The sequence below is a fragment of the Fulmarus glacialis genome, unplaced genomic scaffold (assembly GCF_000690835.1).
Source record: "Fulmarus glacialis isolate BGI_N327 unplaced genomic scaffold, ASM69083v1 scaffold40514, whole genome shotgun sequence".
In the NCBI taxonomy this organism is placed as follows: domain Eukaryota; kingdom Metazoa; phylum Chordata; class Aves; order Procellariiformes; family Procellariidae; genus Fulmarus; species Fulmarus glacialis.
This window is the reverse complement of record NW_009206880.1, coordinates 1-7,683: the sequence shown is the minus strand read 5'-3', so window position 1 is coordinate 7,683 and position 7,683 is coordinate 1.

Below are 7,683 nucleotides of genomic sequence, written 5' to 3'. Positions count from 1 at the left end.
CTGTGGCTGTGACCTGCACCAGCCTGCCCCAGCAGAGCTCGGCCAGGGTCCCTGTCTGGTGGGGTGCCTGAGGGCCAGCATGCGTTCGAAGCATCAGGGAAGTGGCTGGAGAGAGAAGTCGCAAAACCTCAGGCTGTTCATTTCCACATAGATTCATACACACAACCACAGAACGGTTGAGGCTGGAAGTGACCTCTGGAGATCATGTGTTCCACCCCCCCTGCTCAAGCAGGGACACCTAGAGATGGTTACCCAGGACCATGACCAGCTGGGTTTTGAATATCTCCAAGGATGGAGACTCCACAACCTCCCTGGGCAACCTGTGCTAGTGCTTGGTCACCCTCACAGTAAAAAAGTGTTTCCTGATGTTCAGGGGGAACCTCCTGTGTTTCAGTTTGTGCTCACTGCCTCCGGTCCTGTCACTGGGCACCACTGAAAAGAGCCTGGCTCCATCCCCCTTGCACCTTCCCTCCAGGTATTTATATACATTGATATAATCCCCTTGAGCCTTCTCTTCTCCAGGCTGAACAGTCCCAGCTCTCTCAGCCTTTCCTCATACATCAGATGCTCCAGCCCTTTTATCATCTCTGTGGCCCTTCGCTGGGCTCCCTCCAGTAGCTCCATATATATTTTACTTGGCCACCTAGAAATGCCCCTGGGAATTAATGCTATCTCAGTCAGCATTCAGTCTCCTGGGGTCATTTCCATCCTGACCACTTGTACGTATCTTCCTTTGAAGTGGTATTTGTGGCCCAAAGAAAGGAGCACGGAGCAGCCTGGCTCCTAAGGACATGATGCCTGGGGAATATGCTGTGAAATCTGGCCCTTGTGTGAGCACTTCCAGGTCCAGAAATCACACCTACGGACCTAATGGTGTCTGCAGCTGCGGCCAAAGGACCAGTCTCTGTCCCCTCTTTAACTTGCCAAACCCCAGAAACCAGCAGGTACTTGCAGCAGTTCCTCTCACTTGAGCTTTATGTACTTTTCTTAGCAACCTGAGAAAGAGGAAAAAAAAAATGCTTGAAAGACACTCTCTGCTAACCGTGTTAACAGCACTGTCTGCTCAGTGGGTTTCAAAGCAAAGATGAGGTCCAGCCCAAACCCAAGTACCCTCCCACAAAGTTGTAGAAACTGCTATCAATTAATGCGTTTTTGGATCAGGACACTTAGAGAACAGATATCCAAGCTCATTTCAGCATTTCAAAAGCCTCCCTCGTCCCCAAAACTGAGGCCATCCTAATTGCCTCCTGAAGGCCTGTTTCATATTTCTGAAGTCTTCCTACTGACTTCACTGAAAACCGGATCAAACTGTGAACTCTTTAAAGTTAGGATCTCATCTGTACGTTATTTACAAGCAGAATGTGATGTGTCCTATTGGGCCCGTCATAGAAAGTACAGATTAATATTCAAGGGCAGGATGAATGTTTGCACTGGCAAGGCAACTAACATGGAGCTTTTTTATAAAAAGTGGCTCCTGGTCCTTCAGGAAGATAATGTCAATACCGAGTGCCGCTTCTTGTGTTTCCTACCGCATCTATACATTCAGAGAACTAAATCATAAATGGTTTTGCTTCCAAATGATTAACTGTTCAAATAAAGCACTGTAACATTGCTCCACTTTTAATATTGGTGCTGTGAATTAACCTGGAGACATTGCAGCGAGCATTTAATCCCATCTGCCTCAGCGTAACGCACACGACACTCTCGCTCCGGTTCTCTGCATTCGGCTCGCCCCTCGCTGCTTTTGCACTGTGAGAGAATCTGGGGCTTTCTTCCATGTCTTGCTATTTAGATTGCTAGGCACATGCCTACAAAAATATTTTCCACTTATTTTTTTTTAAGGCTCTTGTTTTGGCATTTTTCAGTCACGCCCTGGAGAGACACCTGAAAGGAAAGAAAACAGTACCTGAATGTTAGCTTGTGCAATGCTTCTAATTAAACCTTGCATAATGACAAAAACCCTCCTGCCATTTGTTAAGATTTTCCCCACAGCATTATGCATCCTTTTAATTAAAAGCAGAAACTAAGTGATACCTATTTTATTCCCCCTTGCTTCCAATTAGTCATCCATTGATTGTTACCCACTCAACATTTGACAATTAACAGAGCCCCCACTCTCTGCAGGACTGGGATATATAGTCCTTCAGAAATGACACGTCTAGAATAACATGAGGGGAGCTGCGTGGGCGAGTAATGGGGCGAGAGGTAGGGGGAAGGGGAGGAGAAGGCCACCCAAGTGGAACAAAAGACGTGTAACATATGCAAATGTTCAGTATGTGGTACGTGTTTTATACGCTGGATGTATATGAGGTCATATACAAAGCTCAGCTGGCAGCCGTGCTGCTTTTGGGAGGCATGGGAATTTGAGGGAACGCTTGAGCTCTCGTGTGATCAAACGTACCTAGTCCTCTGTCTTTAAGATGCAAAGCGGTTCCTCATTTGGCTCTTTGCCGCTGCTTTTTTAGGAGAGCAGGAGTCAGCATCTCCTTCTCTGTCATCACCAGAGCTGGGGACTGCGGGCTGTGTCAACACAGCTCCCACCAAGTCACCCCAAGACCCATTTGCAGCTACACACAGTCATGCCCAAGCTGCTGCCGACGGCCAGGAGCACGGCGGCTCCGGGGAGCAAAGGGGCCTCCAGGGAAGCCGCAGGCCCCTTCTGCATCGCCGCTCCCCCCTGGGAGCCTGGCCCAGCGGCAGGGACGGCCCCAGGAGGGGCGTGCTGGGACCACTGCCCCCCTTTCCCAACACCAGGGACCCTTCCTGTACAAGCAGCAACTGCTAGCTGGGGAAATCCAGCAGCGTAGCGGGGCTGGAAGGCAGCCCAGAGCCTGAACTGCGGCGGTGAATAAAGCGTAGGGGATGCCAGGGCTTTTGGGCAGGCCTCCAGCATGAGGGTGAGCCCCAGGGTCAGCGAGTAAAGCTACAACATGGTCAGAAAACTTCCCTGCATCCTTTTTTCTTTTTTCTTTTTCCAGATGAAAATCATCCATTACAGGGCTCAGGGATTTTGTGTGAAGCTGTGACAATAAGTAGCTGAGCAAACTTCACAAGACTCCGGGCGTGGGGGCTTGGCAACCAATGCTAATGCACAAAAAAGCAAACCGGAGCCCTCAGCAAGCTCTAGCCTGGCCGTAGAGGAAGGAGATAATCTCGTTTCTTTGCTCTTTGCCCTTTTAGCTATTCACAGAGCCTAATGCCGAGTGATTCCCAACAATGAGCCGAACAATCAAACTCCCATCTGGCCTGGTCAGGCAGATGCAACACTTGCCTTTCGGTCACAGGCACACCAGTCCTGTGATTTTTTTGCCCATCTTGAATATATACTGTTTATCCCCACCCATAACAGGGAAGATATTTACACTTGGTAACAGAAACTGCAGTTGAGGCTCACCAGCCTGCTCTAATCTGCTCACCTAAATCCCTGGCCACAGTGAAACACGGGCGCGGCGAGCACAGCTGGTGCTGCAGCCTTTGGATCTCCCTCTTCACAACATGATGCACAGCCTACCAGCTAATGAGCCGTTTTTCCTGGGAGGGCACTCTTCTCCCCTTTCGGCCCACCTGCATACTCGCACCACAGGCCCCAAACTGCAGCCAAGCCCTCGGAAGAAATGTCTTCCCCTCCCTGACTTTGAAATCAGCTGCAGGCTGCTCTTTGCGGTAGCCAGACACCCACAGCATCACCAGGCTGCCGCAGCAGCGCTTGCTGCTACCGCCCCTCTCCTGGCCTGGGAATAGGGATTATAACTGATCCAGTGGTGGGGGCCAGGGAAAAAATAAAAAAAGGAAACAAAAAAGAGAAGCTCTTTTGTTGTTAACACCATTCTGTCCTCTAATCTACTCATGTCCCAGTCTTACATTTTTGTTAAGCATTCAGCCGCAGGGGAGGAGTACAAGGAGATGGACTGATGTTTTTAGGCATAGATGTTTTGTGTGCAAATTGCATTTTGAGATATAGATAGATATACACACACACACAAGAACACTGGCTCTATTAAAAGTCAACAGAAAATATCTCACAGACTCAGGTAAAGCTAGCATTTCACCTCTAACATTCAAAATGAGTCTCACTAACCTGGTTTTAGCTGTCAGAAGTTCTCCTGACAAATTCAGAAGCACTGGGAAGGAGAGACTTGACACGCTACGCCAGCAGCAGCCTGGCAAGGGGCCTCTTTCCCTTTTCTGCTGAAAGGACACGGGTTCTGGTTTGGTCTGTGCAGGAAAATCCGAAATTGAAGTGCCCCCTTCTTCAGTTAGGATGGCAGGGAATGCTGGCCCAGCTGACAGGAGCCCCTTCAGTGATAACATTTCCCTGTGTCTGAGTCACAGGAAATTATAATCACTGCTTACGGAGATTGCAGAACACAATGAGATTTCTGAGCTACAAACAGACTTCAATTATTCTTGAAAAACAGACAGACCCTCAAACTGACACAATTGGAGAAAATAAATATCCTTTTGTCTGCACTGCTGGTGGTAATTTCCCATTAGACAGGAAAAGCCTTTGATGAATGAATATTGTCTACACATTAGAAGAGGAGCTACTGTATATCTCCTAATAGCTCTTGCATGCTTGCATGCTTCGGCTCAGCCTCATGCGAGGCCCTTAAACCCCTCGGGTACAATGTGGTAGCATTCATTAGTGTGCTGCATTTTTTATTGCAGCATTTGAGAAAAGGATGGTGCATATTAAAATAAATTTGAGCAACTTCCCACTCACCTTGAAGTTATGTGGCAAGGTCAAATACATTTAGCAATCTGCCTTCTCGGTCTGCAGGTAGTCCTTTCCAGTCTAGAGGCTTCAGGAGAAACACTCGCACTGAAGACAGATTTTCCATTTATGATTATTCTTGTAATTTTAGCAGTTAATCACTTTTCTGTTTTTTATTTACTTTGCTTTTCTACAGTGGTAATTAAATCAAAACCAGAACGTCAGACAGAACTAAGTTGAACACTGCTTGCAGAAGCCAAAGAATATCTTGTTCGTGCCTTTGACAAACTTTGGATGTTTTCGAAGACCCACCAAGTCTCATGTCATTTCCTTCTCATAGAAATATGTCAACAGGCATTAATCGTACTAACCGTCCCTTTCGCAGCAGTGTTGCATTTCCACCTGTCATTTTTCCTGGGACTGGTATTGGATCAAGCTTGGCCTAGAGATGCCTGGGTCACCCCACGGAGTCTTTTCAGCTGCTGGCAGGTCGCCTTTTCTGGAATTTCGCCACCACACCAAGGATCAGCTGGGAGTCAGGTGGGCTGGTGGGGCAAGCGTTTGGCCAATTGTTTTTATCTGTACAGGATTTATTTAGCCTTACATTAAATAAATTACTGGAGGGAACAGGAGATTTTTAATCTGATAATTCAATGTTTACAGTCACCACACAGCTATTTGTGGTATATACATGGTGCATATGAAAAGGTTTTTATTAATTTATAGCAAAAATGCTAACAACCTTGTTTAAATTTTTGCTAATGTTTTTATTTGAGAGATTAAAAAACCCAAACAACAAAACTCCCAACATTAAGAAAAAGAAGCAGAAGAGCTACCGATGAGAAATGGTCTGGATTTGCCACTCAACAGCGGCACCAGTCTGCACACAAGCCAGCTGCAGGCAGAGATGCGGCAGAGACCAACATGGTACTCATAGACTGAATGCGATACAAGAAACAACAAACCCAAGAATCAGAAGTAAAGGCCATAAAACCCCAACAACGCCCCATCTGAGTCTTACTTCCAACGAGAAACGTAGGCAAAACTAATGTTTTAGGTTCATCCCGCATTACAGATGGAAACTGCGCGTAAGTTTGTGGCATAGCAAAGGCTGCTAAGGAACTTGGCAGAACGGCCACGCTTTGCCACCGAGCACTGGGCTGAGTATGTGACATTTTGGCTTCGCCAGCCCGCTGAGTTGCTACGGAGTCCTCAGTTCAGTGGATGACATTTTAAGGCAGGGGGGTAGCTGTGGGAAAAAGAGGACCACGACCTGCTTTGTAAGTACTAAGAGGAAGCTAAAAGTCCAACAAGAATTATGGCCTCTTCAGTACTCCACAGCTACAGGTACAGCAACATTGAATATATCATGTACATAACATTACTTATAGACTCTACATGTAAAACGTTAACCAATTTATCATGGAAATCTGGTAACAAGCAACATTGCCATATAAATTCACACTTCAAGAAAGGCTAAGTGTGGAACCTTCCTTTGCAAGAGGATTTTCAGTCAATGTTTTGTATAGAAAATATTAAAACAACAATGACAATTTGTTCTCTGAATCTCAATTCATTACTGGGTTAGTTTTCAGGAACGGAAAAAGGTTCTCTTTAGAAAATGTGTGTATATTCAGAATATGAATTCACAATCTAAGTATTAAATAATTAAAAAAAAAAGTTTCAACTGTCAGGAAGTCTTACTTGATTGCAATATTTTAAAGCAATAACAGCAATACAAGGCATAGAAAATCTTTTCCTGCAACACTTGTAAATGTAAAAGTATTCACGTTAAATGCAACAGAACTATTAAAGAATAAACCGCTTGTAGAACAGAGAAATGAGAGACGAGCTATGCATTCAACCATCTTCCTTACAGTTGAACTCCAGCTGTTTAAAAACATATTGACTTCATAATTTGGAAAATGATGCCCCATAGGTAACTGGTCTGCACACTCCTATGAAATATGATGCCCCAAATGGCATGACACCCCTTCCTGAAAAGATTTTATCTCATCTCCACCATTATCTCCATAGTTTAAACAAAAGAACAACTATCCAAATGTAGAATGCTCTTTTTTTTAATTACTAAATTAAGAAAGTTAAACAGTTTTAAAATGTAAACTTGCAAATAAACCATAACAAAATGTAATTAAGACTTTAAAATTTGCAACTCAGTATTAAAAACTCAATAGAAATAGAAAGGAATTTTTTTTTTTTGGTTAAACGTAAGTAATTCAAGGCTGGTACAGACAACTGAAAAGGTAATACTTTGTTCTGTGCATCCCCCATGAAATGTAAAGAAGTGCATAGTAATTCCACTGGAGAACTTGCAGACATAGAGAAAGTAATTTCATTAGCAGTACAGGACATTTAACACACTTATTTTACAATGGAAAAATGTTACACATAAAACAGAAAAATCCTAGTTGCATGACCAACAGTTTAGCAGGTGGACATGGCTAAAATGCTATGATTTTAAGACCATCTGAATGTGGTTACACTGTTTAATAAATCTTTTCGAAACATTTCAGTATACATGTTTTGATACAAGAAGTCCTTGCAGTTTCAATTTTCCAGTTCAAACGGTGATGGTGTAGTTTTCTTGCTTTAAATATGTTCGTTTTAATTTCAAGAACAAATCATCACACACTTGTCAAACATTGGAAACATTACTGTAAATACAGCACATGATTCCTGAAAGAGCAAAGTTACAACCATCTACAGGTACATAATCATAAACAAAAAGTGCAATCCAATTTAAAAAAATCATGCTTGGCAAAAGCCAAAAATTAGATCACTGGCTTTCAGAATCCCACCAGTGTTTTCATGTCTGCAGTAAAATTATCACTTTCTGGGTACTGCTGCAGCAGGATTCATTCAATTCCAAATGAGTTTCCTCTGCAATAGCACCCATATACTGTATGTACAGGTATGTATATATATTATATATATTTTATATATAAAAA